This window comes from Gopherus flavomarginatus, chromosome 1, assembly GCF_025201925.1.
Source record: "Gopherus flavomarginatus isolate rGopFla2 chromosome 1, rGopFla2.mat.asm, whole genome shotgun sequence".
NCBI lineage: Eukaryota > Metazoa > Chordata > Testudines > Testudinidae > Gopherus > Gopherus flavomarginatus.
In genome coordinates, this window is record NC_066617.1 from 150,675,773 (window position 1) to 150,691,752 (window position 15,980).

Sequence of the window (15,980 nt, forward strand, 5' to 3'; positions counted from 1 at the left end):
CAATTTTGGCTCGGAATTATACTTCCAGAGCTAAATGGGTCCCTGCCACGATCATCACTCAAACAGGACCTGTTTCCTACACAATCCGGACTGCAAAGAATCTTACCTGGCGGCAACATGTAGATCAGCTGTTGCCAGGTCATGCCAGTCCTCAGGACACATCTGCAGTTGAGTGGTCTGACTTCACCTCTTCTGGTGAGATACCGAATCACGAATCACCTGTTCCTGACTGTTCTCCTCCATTACTGCTGGCAGCTGAGATACCCCTTTGCCCAGCACGAGCTGATACCATCTCCTCACCTGTTCGTGCTGCGGACCCTGAGCCCATGGTATTTTCAGATGCAACAACACCAGAAGTTCGCCCCCAAGGATATAACACCATCCCTCCCTGTAGGGCTCCAGACAAAGCCAGCCTGCTGGATCCGGCGACCCCTCTGGTGTGCAAGTCACAACAGCCAGCAGGCAAAACACCGACTCCCACGTCATTTGAAAGAGCAAGACAAAGCCTTGAAACTCCACCTACGCTAAAGTATGAAGCAACAGGTCCCAGAGTCCCACTGAGATCTGAGCTCAGCTTGCATTGTTCAGTGTTCTGACAGCTGAACTTTACACCACGGGATCAGATGGTGTCACAGTCTCTAGACACCTGTGACCCTCAGCTGGCAGGCTTGCACTCTGCACTCACAGCTTCTTTGCAGCTGCTTCTGCTGTCTTCTCCCCTCGGCTTTCTCAGCACGTGGCCCCACAGCACTTCCTGCCAACCAGAGACTGTGGTTTCTGGGCCCGCTCCTGCAGATGTCGGCTTCTATCCTGCTTCCTAAGGACTCAGCAGGAGAAAGGGGCCTTTCCAGGAAATTCTAACGGCTTCTGGGAATCCATGTGTGGCTCTGGACATGCCCAGGATGCGTTTGGTGATTGGCATGCACAGCAACTTAAAAGTCAGCTGCTAAAACTAGGGCTCAAACACTGGATCTCCCAGTTAAAAGCCTCATGTACTTGCCACCAGCGCCTTCCTCTTGCAGGACTCTCTTTCCTCCTCCATCAACTATAATTCTGATCTACCGCGTCCGTGGAGCCTGCCCTGAGACCCCACATCCCCCTACTTTGTCTTTGTTCCCTGTAGGCTGCAAAAATGTCAGGGGCCACCCCCTCCCTTCACTCAGTGCTCTCGCTCATATTGGCCAGCTGGAGCTTCATCTCCTGGAACTCAGCCAGCTGTTGTTTGATATGGTTGTACATCACACGCTGACTGGCTCCCCAGCCTGGATGCTCTTGTGGAAATCCCACAGGTGATGCTGCAGGACTTGGCACCATTGGTTACTTTAATGTTGTGGTGTTTACCCGACCGCTGGAACAAAGCAGCCAACTCCTCCCTCACTGACTCCCACCAATCCCCCTGGTTGCCATAGGACCCTCTGATGCTTTCCCGTTCTGCCAACACCACCAGGCCTCGCCTCCCTGCTCCTTTATCTTGCAAGCTCTGGATGTTCAGCTTCCAATATCCTCTGCCCTGGATCAGGGAATTGCCCACATTGAGCACACAGTGAGAGCTGCGTGATCCGAACTGTCCATTGGCACTACCCTGCACTGTGTTGTCGACGTGCTCTCCTTCACGTAAATCCGGTCAATCCGACTCCTGGCCTGTGCCCTCAGAAAGGTGTACTCCCTCTGCAGCTGATGTGAGCTCGGGTCAGAGGAACAGGAGGCTACCGCCCGCCTTCCACTGGTTCCATTACAGAGAAACACCTCCTCTAAGCCGACCTTGCTACAGACCTGTGCCAGGTAGTGCTCATTGTAAAAATGTTTCCTCTGATGGTCGACAAAACGGGACCAGTGTTTCTCAGGCTGGCTGACAATTAAAATCCGCCCCAACACCAAACACCGTGTGGTCCAGAGGAGGGAGCCAGTTCCTACCATAGATCTTTCCTTTCACACCTTAACATCAAGTGCCTCCTCTTGGGCCTCTGAATCCCTGCCACATTCCCCTTCCCCAGTACTGTCGTCACTCAGCTTTGCAGAGGAACTTTCTTCCCACATCCCTGCACCCTCTGGCACCATCCTGCCTCACTTTATTCCTGCCACTTGGGTCAACAAATAAGTCATGTGGGAAAGACAGCTCCCATCTCTTATGCTTATAGGTCAGGTGAGCCAACTAGGGGAAGAAGCCCATGCTCTTTGTTGTCCTGCTGGGGAGCTCAAAATCAGGTACTTGCCTCAGGTAAGGGTGCTGCTGCTCTCCCAGAAAGCAAGCCAGCCCTGCACAAAGAGGGATCAAAGGGCCTGCCAAAGCCTAGGATTGAACAAGGGACCTTCAGATCTTCAGTCTAACTCTCTCCCAATTGAGCTACTTTAGCAGCTGTATGGCAGTATTTTGGCCTGCTGCTTCTCCGTCCCAGATGTTTTTGCAGCAGTTGCACACAAAAAGGACATCATTGTGAGCGGCCCATGAAGACAAGACTCGCTTTTGCCTGCCTTGATCAGCTTGACTGCTTCCTCACCCCGTTCCTGCCTTAGTGCCCAGGTTCACCTGGCACTGGAAGGGGACTGGGGACCAGTAGTGTGGGGAGGAAGTTGAGCTGGACCCTGAGCTAGACTAGTACCTGGCAGTGAGAGTCTGGCCACCACTTGCAGCCCCACCCTGTTGTTCTGGCTTCCCTACTGCACATTTCGGGAGGGAAGTGGGGCTTCTGCCTCCCCTCCTCAATTTTCACATCACAGAGGAGTGCAAACAGGAAAACGAACAGCTACTCCACATCCCCACCAGAGGAACTCGACACCCTTAGCTGCTCCCCTTTCTCTCCCCTAGCTATGCTACTGAGTGGAAGCATCCTTGTGCCTATAACACAGAGGTCGATTAATCAAAACCCTCTTCTGCTAGCACCGGGCCTCCTTCTTCTTACACTGGGCCTGCAAATGAGGGGGTGACTGGCACAGCGCCAAGATTCTAACCTGTGAGGCAGGAGGCAGCTGATGCCTGCAACCTGCTGGGGAGCTCCCAAAAGTTATTAAGGGACAGAGATGCCTAAATGCCCTTAGTAACAAGGATTTGGGGTTCACTGAGGCCAGTAAGGGGATCACTATGTCAGCCTTATAAACCTGGGGTCAGGTCACTGTACAGCTTTGATCTAGAGCTCGGATCTCAACATCTGAAAAGCAGCCCACAGCCTCCCCCTGGGTCTGCCCCACCTGGTTACTCCTTACAGGCTGACCTTACCCTGCTTCCAGCTACCGATTCGCCCCCTAATCATCCTACTGCCACTCAGAGCCACAGACGTGGAGGTGCTGAAGGAGAGAGGGGTCACTCTAGGGTGGGGTTCTTCTCTAATGATGGTTGGCAGAAAGGTGGGGCTCAGCTCTATCTGCAACCTGCCCAGTTGCCTCACTGCCAGGGGATGCAGACATTTCTGTAAGGCCATTAAATGGGGTATTTGGCTTCTGAGTTAATGTGAGGAATGTGCAATTATGAGAAGGAATTTCCATCTCTCTTTCTGCTGCATTGCATGGCCCCAGTGGCCTAATGGATAAGGCATTGGCTTCCTTAGCCAAAGGTTGTGGGGTCAAGTCCCAGCTGGGGTAAAAAACTCCTTTCTTACTGCAAAGAAGCCTTGGTGTTATTTTCACCAACAAAGCTGGGAGACGTTTGAACACAAAGTACTGGATCTTGGAAACAATTCCCCAGAAACAGCATCTTCCGCTTGACAAATGCTTTCTAGACACATCAGTAGCAAACAGTTAATAGTAGTGTTTGTCTGAGAATAGAGTGAAGGGGAGTGTTTACTCCGACACCTCAGTGAAAGAGCAAGGCCATTCTGAAAGAGAATGGATCTGTCTGGAGGCAAAGCAGACCTTGACAATGAGCAACAGTGTGAAAAGAGGTTCAAATGTGTGTTAGGTGTTAGTTAGGTTGGTCTGACAAATTTCAAGAAAATACCAATGCTCATAGACTGATGCAGACAGTGGCTGCTTCTGATCTTTTACTGAGAGTTCATTGAAAAATATTTTCCTTAACTATGTTAAGGAATATTAGGTGGGCTATGAAGGCGCCATTCTTCCTGCTTTCGCCCTTGGAGACAACACGGCTACATGGCATGCGGCCAATGCGCACCTTCCAGTCAACTGCTAGAGAAGACAACACAGACAGGGACGGCAGCAGGGCAGACTGGAGCTCCATGGAGATGGTGGGACCAGGTCTCATCAATGGGGAGGTGGCCATCCCAGCATGCACAAGGCTAAGTCAGCAAGTGCAGTGTGTGCTCCACAGTGCCCCTAATCCCTGCAAATGGTGGTGGAGGGCAGTTACTTAGTTCGGTTGGTCTGGAAAATTTAGGGCTTGGTTACACTTGCAGATGTAGAGTGCTGGGAGTTAAACCATCCTCAGAGACGGCAGCAGGGAAAACGCTGCCATGTGTTTACACTGTCAGCTGCAAGCGCACTGGAGTGGCCACATTAGCAGCTCTGACAATGCCACAGAGAGCAGTGCATTGTGGTAGGTATCCCAGTGTGCAAGTGGCTGCAACGTGCTTTTCAAATGGGGGCGGGGGGTGGCGTGTGACAGGGAGTGTGTTGTGTGTGGGGAGCGACAGTGTGTTTGTGGGGCTGAAAGTGTGTCAGCATGCTGTCTTGTGTGTTTGGACAGTAGCGGACCGCCCTCTCTCTCACACACTCACAACAGCAGCATTCCACACTAATGGTTGCTTTGTCCCGGAGCAGATAAGCAGCTGGCTGGCTGTCAGAAACGGAGCTTTGAAAGGGGATATCTGCATGCCTGCAGCCGATTTCAAAATAATGACCAGAGTGGGCACTTGGCTTCAGGGGATTATGGGATGTTTCCTGAGGCCAATCACAGTGCAGTAATGCAACATGTCGTCCACACTGATGCCTGGGCATTTCAGTGGAGCACAGTGAGCTTTATGCTTCTCATGGAGGTGGATTACCCGGAGCGCTCCAGCTGCAGAGCCCAGGTGCTCCATGTGCCTTGCCAGTGTGGACACCTCAGGAGTTAGAGCACCCAGGGCTGCTTTAATGGGCTCTAACTTGCAAGTGTAGCCAAGCTCTTAGACTATGTCACTTGTGTGACTTACTTACTTGTGCTATTGTAATAAATACAATAGATGTGCAATAGTCAGAAATTGCATCAGCAGAGAAGTATATTGTAGGGAAACCCTAAGGAAATTAAGAGTTTAAATTATCCTGCACATGTCCCGCATCCCACTAAAATGAATCCAACCTACAGGTCCCATGGGCAGAAGTATCGGTGTCAGGAGGCTACATTGTTAGCACAGTAAATGAAGCTGCAAAAGAAATGATGTTTAAATGACCTCACTCTATTTTTTACAATCCTGTATTAAAAGGTAATAGATACAGATGTACACCAGGCAGGGATGTTTAGAGGATGAAGCCTTTATGCTTCCATCCCCCACCACTGTCAAGTTTTAGCCAATTAGGACAAGTCAGCAAATAAGAACAACCTCAGGTATTAGTAACTGCTACAGGGAGGGAGCAGTTTCTGGCACTACACCTGCACAGCTCTGCTCCCCGTCTCTTCTCGGGCTCCTGCTCTCTCCTTAGCTCTGCCCCACTCTCACCCAGGCAGTTCCAGCTCACAAGGAGGATGGGACCCCCCGGCCTGGTGACTCCCTCATTACACTGCCTGGCCTGTCAGTCCGGCTAACTTGGAGCTTTGGCCTCTCCCCATTGCCCCTGGGGACTGTCAGTCTCAGGGTTCTGATTTCCCATTGGCCCTTCTGCCCTCTATTGGGACTGGGAACTAGCCAACCAAAACCCCCACTAAGTGTAACACCTTTGGGATTTAGAGAGCATGGCCCCTTTAAATCTTTTTCCCAGAGGGAGAGGGAGAGTAAGAAAAAAGGAGGGAAACTCCAGGGGGCAGCACTGGAGCTCCAGGGAGGGAGAGATGCGGCTGGCAGGCTCTGGAGAAGTGAAGCAGGGAGAACCTGCCTGAGGCCTGAGCAGGACAGGCCTGATCGGGGACAGCCTAGGACAGGAGCCAGGAGGAGCCCTGTGCTGGGGGGAATCACCTGAGAAGGACAGGTCAGAGCGGGACCCAGCATCACGGCTGCCCAGGGCTGTGAGTACTGGGGTCTGTGACTCTGCACTGGGAACAAGGCGGGAGGCTATAGCTAATTAAGTGGGGAGGTGGTTGCTCTGTGTGGTTTTGCACAGAGCGGCAGAAGAGAGCACCGGAGGGTTTGCTGGGGAGAGTTCACTGGTGCCGAAGATGACCAGGAGCACCCAAGACTCACCACGGGACTGGAACTTTGCTGAGGCTTCCTGAACTCTGTGTGCAGACCCATTGCTCAGTGTCTGCCCTTCCAGACTGTGCTACCGCTTGGCCCTGGGGCCTTGGTTTGGATGCAGCCCTGTTCTACTGCTCCCCCTATATTTCTCCATGTTGTATTTCTCCTCTCATCCCTCTGTAAATAAATATCTCCCTTTGTTATATCCATTGTACTTTTCCTGTGGGTGGGTGGGTGTTCACTTTGGGGGGTTTGGAACATGTGCCCCTTGGGTGGAAGGGATTTCTCCTGCTGCATTCCTGCACGTGCCTTCTCTTGGCCAGCGCTGCCTGCAGAGCAGACTCTATCTTGGCCACGAAGGCGCTAAAAGAACAGGAGTACTTGTGGCACCTTAGAGACTAACAAATTTATTTCAGCATGAGCTTTCGTGAGCTATAGCTCACTTCTTCGGATGCATAGAGTGCTAAAGTTACACTAAGATACAGAATTTGTGGCCATTGTCTGGGCCCAAGCAGCTAGACAACAGCCACACCTGCCCTTTGGGGGTCTCCACAAAGAGTAAACACCCTTGTCCCACCACTGAAATCAGTTGTCCCAACACTTTTTGAGGCTCACACCCCCTTACCTTTGTCCATGCCCCCATGAGCCACACCTGGGAATGGGGCCACAACTGCAGGGGAAGGGATGCAGACAGGGGTAAGGGGGCTGAGGCAGGGGCCAGAGCTGGGGGTGGGGGCAGAGACCAGCAGCAGAACCACATGTGTAGGGCTGGTAGAGGACCCATGGGAGCCATGCCAGCAGCCAGGGCCAGCAGCTGGGGCTACAGCCAGGAGCAGAGCTGGATGGTGTTCCCTCCCCACACCCTCTGGGGGCTGGCCTGGGCCCGGGCCCCATTTCCATTCCCCAAATGTTACTTCATTCCACCTGGTGGGATGCACCCCACATTTTGGACCTCTGACCTAGATAATCATGCAACAAATAGGGGAAACTGAGGTATACACAACATGCAAAACTATCAGAAAATTCCCACTTTATCACAGGGGTGTCAGTGGGGTCTGAGCTGGGCAGCATCACAGGGAGAGTGGGGAGGTTTCCCTTTGGAAAAATTAAACTGCAAAACATTCCCCTGTGCTCCCGCAAAAGCCTCTCATTTATCCCTTAACCTCCTCCCCATGAAAATCTCCACCCCTGCACTGGCACAAACAGACCCCCTCACTCAATGCAGATTTTTAACTTTTCTTACTTTTCCTTTCGCTTGTACAAACATTTTCCCCATCAAAATGATCAAGGGCTTTAAAAATGAGAATAAGAGAACAAACTAAATCAAAACCAAAGAAACGCTATCGACCTCCCCACCACACACAGTTTGAGTCTGAATTTTCTATTGAAATGTTGAGGCAATACAACTCTCATTGCTATTGTCCAGTAAAGAAACCTAAACCTCCCATGCAGTACCTAGGACATCTATTTCCGAACCACCAATGCTTCAGCTCCTTTGGTGAGATTTCCAGCTGCCCAATCCTGCTGCTATTCCAGGGAGCAATTCCTGACTCCTGTCAGCATTTATCTCAGCCCCGTTCTGTGCATAACAGGTTTCTCCAGGAAAGGGCAGTGAATGGTTCTAGGGTTCAGTGATCCTCATTCAAATCAAGCTAGAACCTGAGAATCCTTCCCCTTTCCCAGGCTCTGGGAGGGGAGGCATTTCAAAGAGCTCTCAGAACTATAGCACATGGCTAAGGAAAGAGAAAAATCCTCATATCCTCACTCTGCTTTGGATGCTGAGTTTACTCCTGAAGCCTCTGCCACCCACCTAGTGCCCTATCGCTCATCCCTGACCCTTGCTGCTGCTCCTTGCTATAGAATGTGAAAGGAGCAGAGGCAGCGCAGGAGCCTACTGGGGACGCAGATCCAAAGCGTTGGGAGAGACACATTGTCTGAGACATCAGAGCACTGTAAACCCTGCAGCCACCCACTCAGTCAGGGGCCTGTTCCAGCCCTGAGTCTGGGCTACCTAGATGCCCCCCACAGAGCAGGGTGCCCACAGATTACAGCATGAAAATAGGCATGTGACACTAACTCCTGCTTTCCCTGACAGGGCTTCCCCTAGACCAAGTGACATCCCAGGCAAGAAGTGTCTTCGGTGGCCCCCTAGCCCCACCCCCGCTCCATATGTTAAACCATTGAATACGTTATTTTTTATTGCATTTGTAGCTCATCTCATGATTTTGATGCACAATTTGATGCATGATTTTCTCTATCATATAAGACAATACATTTTCATGCTAGGATGTGTAAATCTGTATTTATTCAGGCCATATATAAGCAAATTTTAAAAAATCATTTCCTTTAAGCATATAGAAACTTTTAATTTTAACAGTAACTGAAATGTACTGACACCTAGAAATGGAACTGTCACCAGCACAGGGTGGGCTAGTATTAAATAGTGTTACAGTAGGAGACAGCGTTAGGATGTTAACCCCAGGCCTTTAGTTCAAAGGTCACTTCTCTTGCCTTTCCCCCATGAACTGAAGAGCCGCATTCGAGAGATCCAAAGACTAGTTGATGACATTTTGGAGTGCTAAAATAGCAAGTGATGTCTGTCTTGCATTGGCCATTATTGACTGGTGAGATGTTTACTGAGAATAAGTTTCAAGGTGAGAAGCAGCAGCCCAAAAAGCCATACTGTAGGTGCTGAAGTAGCTCAGCTGGGAGAGTGTTAGACTGATGATCTAAAAGTCCTTGGTTCAATCCCTGGCTTCTGCAGCGACGGGCTGTTTCCTGGAAACACAGCAGTGCTTTTACCCAATGCAATTCCCTCATTTTGGGTTTCTCTGCAGGAAAAGGCAGCATTGGTTTCTGCACCCACTTGGCCCACCTGAACTTTCTTTCTTCTCTTGATCTTTCTCAGCAAGAGCAAGAAGCTCTTCCTCAAGTTGGAGTCACAAGGGTGACATCAGGACGACTTCCTGAGCCTCGGCTCCAGTCCTCTGCTCTTCCAGCTGACCCATCGAAGAGCTGTTGTCATGTTCTCCAGGTTCACTCCTCAGTGTATGCCAGGGTGAGCACCACCAAAGTACATGGAATTTGAGGGTGGGGTAGTGCACTGTGATGGAGTTGCTATAGTGCAGCAGTTCTCACGGTTACCTAACATGCGAAAGGGCCTCAGCCCAAAACCAGGCAGCAACATGCTGACTTCCTTTTCCCAGCTCCCCTTGCTGTCCGGCAAGGTGCTCCTCCTTCTGCCATTGGCCTGTCCCTCGCATAACCCCAACCCCCGCATGATAGAGCGTGGTGACATCAGTGGACAAAGTACCTTGGCGTCAGCCTGGGGAAGCTAGAGGAATTAGGCCAGTCGCCTTTTGAATGCTTGTGGCTTGGCCTCCTCTGCCCTTGGAGGTTGGCCTGTGGAAGCCGGCTCCTTTGAGTGACTTGCCAAAGGAGGAAGTGAGGCAGGAATGGGGCAAAAGAGGAAAGTCAAGCTGAGGAAGGCAGGGCAGAAGCTAAGCGCATCATTGCAGCTAAATGGTGTTAGTAGTAGCCACCATTCGTTCTGCAAAGCCTGGGGAGGTGCAGTTGGCTGCTGGGAGGTAGAATCCTGTGCCTACCTCTTGGCATCCCAGGGGTGGCTACTTGCAGCTCAGGAGAAGAAGAAGCAGGGTTCTGGGTGGAAGGAAAAGAAGCAACGGTGAGTCCTAGTGGGCTGCTTTCTGGCAAGATGATTTTCCACTTTAGGCTTGGGAGGAGCTTGCGAGCTGTGGATGGAATTGTTCCAGTGAGAACCGCTGCTCTTGTCTTGCAGACCTGGGGGCGCCAGTGACAGCTTGAGGGGGCAGGTGCTGACTTGAGTGAATTGGATATAGGAAACCCCATCCTTCTGGGGCCAAGTCCACTGCTTGTCTCCTGTGTTGTGACATCCAAATTTAAATCTTCCTAGCATGTGCTGTGACTTGTGTATTAAGCCTTCCTGGTGGGCCTGGTTGTTGCCAAAGTAGCTCATTTGGGAGTATATTAGATTGAAGATCTGAAGGTTTCTGGCCTGATACCAGGCTTTAGCACCCCCTCAACCCTGAGCATGTCATGCTGGGCTTTCTTCTGGGTGTGCAGCTGTGCCTTAAACTCACAAGTTTTCCTAATTTCAGAGGCAACACTTGCAGAGGGTGTGTGTGGGGTCATGTTCCCCACCTGGGTTAGCTATCGCCTGCTACATCATGTGGTGCTGCCAGCGCAGCAGGGAGGTGCCTGGGTCAGCCAACAGAAAGGGGAGGCACATCCGGCTCTTCAGCGGCAATTTGGCCCACTCAGTCCCTCTCGGAGGGAAGGACTTGCTGCCGAAAACGGTAGAGCTGCCATCGATTGTGGATTATTATTTTTTTGTCACTTGGGGCAGGAAAAATGCTGGATCTGGCCCTGTTCCATGGAAGACAAGTTGTTAAATCCCAGATGAGTGGAGTTCTATCAGTTCTCAGCCTGAGTCCTTAGGTCTTAATCCTGACGCTATGTCGGGTAATTCCGGTGGCGGTGTGGAGCAGCCGTTTGTTTTCCTGTTTGCGCTCCTCTGCAGTGTGAAAATTGAGGAGGGGAGGCAGAAGCCCCACTTCCCTCCCGAAATGATGTCCAGTGGGGAATGCCAGGGACAACAGGGTGGGGCGGCAAGTGGTGGCCAGACTCTCACCGCCAGGGTCTAGTCTAGCTCAGGGTCCAGCTCAACTTCTTCCTGCACCATTGGCCCCCAGTCCCCTTCCACCACCAGGTCAACCCAGGCACTAGGGCAGGAACAGGGTGAGGCAGCAGGTCAAGCTGAGCAAGGCAGGCAAAAGCGAGTCTTGTCTTCATGGGCCGCTCACAATGACGTCCTTTTTGTGTGCAACTGCTGCAAAAACATCTGGGACGGAGAAGCAGCAGGCCAAAATAGTGTTGCACAGCTGCTAAAGTAGCTCAGTTGGGAGAGCATTAAACTGAAGATCTGGAGGTCCCTGGTTCACTCCCAGGCTTTGGCAGGCCCTTTCATCCCTCTTTGAACACTGGTGGCTTGTTTTCTGGGAGCACAGCGGTTCCTGCACACAAGGTGAATCCCTGAGCTTGGGCTCTGCAGTAGGGAAAGGTACTGTGGGCTTCTGCCCCTAGGTGGCTGGCCTGACCTTTAACAATGAGGGACAGGAGCTGTCTCTCCTACATGAGTTATTGGTGCACCCAATATGGCAGGAAGAGAGTGAGGCAGGGTGGCCCTCAGGAATGGTTCCAGAGGGGGTGCTGGGCAGTGACAGGCAGGGACTGGGGATGAAAACTGCTCTGTGCAGCTTAGCAACGGCAGTGCCCTGGAAGGGACACTTGTGAAAAGGGCTGTGTGGAAGATGGAAGGGATTTGGGGGCCCAGGAGGAGTTGCTTGATATTCAGTGCCTTGGAGCAGTTGGACTTGGACATGATGGGTGTTCAGGAAATGCAGATTAACAACTCTAGGGTAGCTTGATGGGCAGAGGGTGATTAGTGGAAGGGCTCATCTCTCTGGTCCTCCTGGCCAGGGAAGAATGATGGGGTTGAGTCTTGTTCTTCACATTCACGGTGCGAGTACAGAAGGGGCTAGAGCTCCAACCAGGGAGGGCATTACTGGTGGGCTTTGTGCTCTGCAGCACTGGTTACAGCTATATTAGTGTTTATCGTCCCCAGTTAAGGCTTGAAAGGAAAGTTCTACGAAGGAACTGGCTCCCTTCCTCTGGACCGCAGTGTTTGGTGTCGAGGGGGGGATTTCAATTGTTGCAGCCGGCCTGAGGACCGCTGGTCTTGTTTTCCCGACCATCAGAGGAAACTCTTCTATGATGAGCACTACCTGCCGCAGGTCTGTAGCGAGGTTGGCTTAGAGAATGTGTTTCTCCATAGTGGAACCAGTGGCGGGTGGGCAGTAGTCTCCTATTCCTCTAACCTGAGCTCACACCAGCCACAGAGGGGGTACACCTTTGTGCGGGGACAGACCAGGAGTCGGATTGACCGGATTTACGTGAAGGAGAGCACGTCGACAGCCCAGTGCAGGGTGGTGCCAATGGACAGTTCGGATCACACAGCTCTCACCGTGTGCTCAATGTGGGCAATTCCCTGACCCAGGGCAGAGGATATTGGAAGCTGGACATCCAGAGCTTGCAAGATAAAGGAGAAAGGGGGTGAGGCCTGGCGGTGTTGGCAGAACGAGAAAGCATCAGAGGGTTCTATAGCAACCAGGGGGATTGATGGGAGTCAGTGAGGGAGGGTTTGGCAGCTTTCTTCTGGTGGCCGGGGAAACACTGCAACATTAAAGAAACCAACGGTGCCAAGTCCTACAGTGTTGCCTGTGGGATTTCCACAAGAGCATCCAGGCAGGGGAGCCAGTCAGTGTGTGACTGTACGACTGGATCAAGGGACAGCTGGCCAAGTGCCAGGAGATGAGGCTGCAGCTGGCCGATATGATGGGAGCACTGAGTGAAGGGAGTGGCGGGCTCCCCTGACATTATTGTGGCCTGCAGGGAATGGAGACAAAGCAGGGGGATGCGGGGACTCAGGACAGGACCACAGTCGCTGGAGGAGGAGAGGGAGTCCTGCAAGAGGAAGCTGCTGGTGGGAAGCAATAAGTACAGAGTGGAAGCCAGCCAGCCGACAGTCACAGGGGTCTAGAAATTGAAATAGCAGCAGGCCCCATGGTGTAATGGGCAGCACTCAGGCCTTTGAATCCTGGAATGTGAGTTTAAATCTCAGTGGGACCTCCTGGACATTTGTTGGTTTGCCACAAAGCCGTGGAACTCAATGTGCTTGGCTACCCTCTCTCAGGGTGAACTAGAGTGAGTTTTTTCCCTCCTGCTGGGTGACTGATGCCCACTGGAGATCGGTCTTTGGTCCAGCGGGTTCAATGAGCTGGCTTCTATAGGTTGGGGTCCTAGAACTTAACAGTCTGGCTAGAGATTCCTGTGGCTTGACCATATGGTTGTTTCTCAATGCTTCACCTGATGTCCACAACTTTGGTCCCTGCAGCTGCCACACTCTTCCTCCTGCCCACATGGCATTTAAAGGAAGGAGTGCCAGGGCCAGGCTTCATAGTCAGAGCTAGGCAGGAGGGAGGCAGAGTTCCAGGCTGGATCCCAGCACACCTCTCTTCCTCTGGGCACCTAGAGCAAAGGCAGCTGGTGCTGACAGCTCCAAGGTCAGGCATGGCAAATACCCACTGAAGATGTGCTTTATCCACTTGCTGATCAGAAGGAAAACCTGTCAAAATGTGTGTGCAAGGAGAACCTGCTTGGCTTGGAAGGAGCGAGGAAAAAGAGCGAGTGAAAAAAATAACTTGTGAGACAGCAAGCTAAAAGAACGTGAAAGGCAGAGAAAGAAATAAAGGGAGAGAAAAAATATTAGAAAAAGAAGGAAAGAAAGCAAGAGCATGAAAGGTAGAGGGGAAAAAAGAAAGCAAGAACATACAAGCTAGAGAAGGAAAGGAATGAAAAAGAACAAATGAACCACAAGCGCTAGTTGAAGCTGGAACGGGAGAGTCAGAGAAAGGACAGACTGATCCGTTAAGCAAGGTTGCACCCCAGATTCTCCATGTTGGGGGAACAGGCCACCATTTCCATCCTGGTCCTGCTTGGAGGGACCATCCATAGGTGCCTATTGGTTGGAAAGCAGGGCCACCCCCCAGGTGCGGCCTCTGACCGTTCCCACTCAAGGGGCTCCTTTTGGCAGTGGAGCAGGAGATATTTCCCTAAGAGGCTTTTTCCCAGCTGCTGAGAAGCACAGAAGTACCCGGTGTTTGCTCTTGTGGTGAAAGGGGTTAATACATTTAGGAGGCCTGGCTAGCTCAGCTGGCAGCACCTCTGGCTCCTACTCTGAAGGTTGAAGTTGCAATTCCCTGTTTGGGTGCTTGGGGCTCCTCTTCAACAGTACAACACACAATCTGCTTAAGTCCCCACCCTGTAACCTGGGGAAACTAACCCTGGCCACTGGGTGCCTCTAAGGGGTAATACTTTCCCCACTCACACACACTGAGTGTAGAAAAGAAACTTTAATAAAAAGGAGGAAAATCACCTTGTATTAACTTGGGGAAACACCACAATCAGGATTCATAACACAACACTATGAGCAAAACACCCACCCACAGTGCGCTGGGCCGTGACCTTTTGCCTTGGGCTCTTAAACCCAGACACCAAAAGCTCTTTGGATGTGCCCCTCCGTTCACTGCACCTCACTCACAGCCGCTGCCCTGGGTCAATGAAAACCCAGAGTTCACCTCTCACCTCCTTGAGGAAAGCCCGTTTCTCCCTCCACTGTCTGACCACATTGCCGGTCACTTGCAGTTCCCCCCTGTCTCTTCTCTTCTGGCCACCCTCTGTCCTCTGGGACGTGTTGTGGTCCCACCAGGAGTGGAACAGGCTCCCTAAAAGCAGGGCCGACCAGAGGATTCGGAGGCCTGGGGTAAAGCAGGGGAGCAGACATAGAAAAGGTGCCACCCGCTGTGGTGCTTGTACTCATTGGGTGGCATCCGAGTCTTCGGTGTCGGTGGGTCCTTCACTCACTCCACTTCTTCAGCAGCACTGAAAGACTCGCCGCCAAAGTGCCACCGAAGACCCGGACTGCCGCTGGATGAGCAAAAATTAAAAAGGCGCCTCTAGCCAGGGAAGGGATTTTTGGCCAGGGCTCACAGGGCCCCTGCAGGGCCCAGGGCAATTTGCCCCATTTGCCCCTCCCCGGGGTGGCCCTGCCTAAAAGTAGCGGCCACCAGAGCCTGAACAGTAGCCCCATCCCTTCCTCTCGAGGTCACACCCCTGCACCACCCTTTCTCCCCAAGGCCCTGCTCCTATGCTGCCTCTTCCCCCAAGACCCTTCCTCCTGCTTACTGCTCTCCATCCCCTCCCCACCCTCACTTGTCTTTATGTTCATTACAAAGTGCCAAGGCAGAGCCCTCCCATTTTTAAAAGTCCTGGGGTGTTGTTCCCCCCTGTTCAGGCATCCCTGGGTCCCTGCACTTCACACAGCTCTCCCTGATTTCAGCTGTTAGTGAGGGAGCCTCACTGCTGGCACACACTGGGCAGTTTCTTGTATGAGAGACACTGTCCCAAAGCAGGACTAATGCTTAGACCTGGTTATCAGTGATTTCATATCTGCTGGTCTGCAGCAAGACTCTCCATTGAGTCTTAATCAGCTCTGTTATTATGCAGGGAAGAACGAAAGAGTCAAATGGTGCCTGGAACCCTTAAGAAGAATCCACCCCACCAAGTACCAACACTTGTCACTACCCGCTGTCAGCTCCACTGAGAATGTTTTGGGGTTGCTCCTTGCCTTTATCAACCTAGGTGTCTCAGAGAATTGAAGTTAATAGGTGCTCCAGTGGTGCAATTGTTTATCACACAGTACTTGTACAGCAGTGCTGAGAGAAGCTATGCTGAAATTGTGAGTTCAAGCCTCATCTAGAGCACTGGTTTTCATTAACTAAGTGGCATCACTCCCTCATTTGGCCCTGTCAAATGTAGAATTCCAGCCCAAGAGACACTGAGGAGGGGAGGAGTCAAAAATGCCACCTTCAATTATTATCTCCTCTCCAGAGTGCAGGTCAGAATCTACAATCCTTTCTCCCCTACCCCAGCCCCTGTGCCAGGATCCCTCAAGCAGAGCCTGGAGTCTGCCCGTGACATCTCTACTATTGACAAAGACTAAGTGACAGGGACAAAACACTCAAATCCGGCCTGTGCGGGGAGCCAGGTTTGCTCTTCAAATTC

At 51.8% G+C, this 15,980-nt stretch overlaps 1 non-coding gene across 1 annotated transcript; it reads left to right on the forward strand.

The window, feature by feature from the left end:
- The first annotated feature begins 8,947 nt into the window (after nucleotides 1–8,947).
- On the forward strand, nucleotides 8,948–9,020 carry TRNAI-GAU (transfer RNA isoleucine (anticodon GAU)). Its single transcript has one exon. It is a non-coding gene; the product is annotated as a tRNA-Ile (tRNA).
- The last annotated feature ends 6,960 nt before the right edge of the window (nucleotides 9,021–15,980 follow it).